Source organism: Triticum dicoccoides, unplaced genomic scaffold, assembly GCF_002162155.2.
Source record: "Triticum dicoccoides isolate Atlit2015 ecotype Zavitan unplaced genomic scaffold, WEW_v2.0 scaffold25026, whole genome shotgun sequence".
NCBI lineage: Eukaryota > Viridiplantae > Streptophyta > Magnoliopsida > Poales > Poaceae > Triticum > Triticum dicoccoides.
In genome coordinates, this window is record NW_021252615.1 from 1 (window position 1) to 1066 (window position 1066).

The 1066-nt window shown below is 45.8% G+C and overlaps 1 long non-coding RNA gene across 1 annotated transcript; it reads left to right on the forward strand.

Annotated features, from left to right (window-relative positions):
- The first annotated feature begins 6 nt into the window (after positions 1–6).
- Positions 7–1066, forward strand: LOC119345552. Its single transcript, XR_005167078.1, has 3 exons — positions 7–231; positions 471–551; positions 987–1066. It is a non-coding gene; the product is annotated as an uncharacterized LOC119345552 (long non-coding RNA).

Genomic DNA, 1066 nt, shown 5'->3' on the forward strand with positions numbered 1-1066 from the left:
CTTGTCTTGTTTTTCTGTATTGAGCAAACGCTTGTCTTGTTTTTCTGTAGCATTCACCATGCATGTCTCGTGTGATCCTTGTGCAGGCCGTATAGCACTAATTGGACTGCGGTGGTCTGATGACACCTTCCCTTGTCCATGGAGGATCCTCAATAGGCAAGAACATATGCCACCGCTGATCCAAAGCTCGTGCCAGGGGAAGGGATTCTGTCATTGCCTTCTATGTGGGTGGTGAGTGCAGGCTCTGCTCATCCTAGTTCAGCATTCATCATCAGTGGCCCTTACTCCCTCTCATGCCCATCCATATTTGCTTGCTTGCTTGCTGCAATTTATGTTCAGAGACGACTAAACTGCAGAAACCTGAAACTTTTAGTTCCTTCTTTCTTCAGAAAACTGAAAACTCTGCAGCAGATTTATCTTCAGGTTGATACTAACGACACATACTAACTTGATAATGTTGGTGTCCTCAGGCGTAGACCACTGTGTGCCGCCTCTTCCATGGACGCAGCAGCTGCTCCGACCCCGCTGCCGACGCCATGGAGATCGTCAAGGTATCTCTCTTTGCTCTCTCTCTCTCTCTCTCTCTCATGTCCTGCGTGTCCCGGTCGTCAATTACCCGGAGATGTTGCTTGTTTCCACTAGTGTCCAACAATTTGTCTAGTATGAGATTTGACAAGCCAAGATGAGATCTTGTAGCGAAAATTCTTCTGCTGGTCACACAAGTGAGCCTATCTATGGCAATTTTGTCTTGTCTTGATCAGGTCCAACACTTAACTTTCATTGTGTGGAACTGGAACGAGCACTTTGCATTCCTAGGCTGGTGAATAAGTATGCATTGTTTTTAGGGGAAAATGTTGTCTTGTTAATTCCTGTAAATTCCCTTTGACACAAGAGAATTGTTGTGTGGCTTACTGCTGAGAAATCTGACATTCCTCTGATGCATTACATTGCCTCTGCACTAGACTGATCTTTTTATGTCCACCCAGATTGCATTCCTCGGGAAGATACTCCTTTCGTCCATCAAACCTACCGGACATGATGGAAAATCTCCATTGCGCATGACACC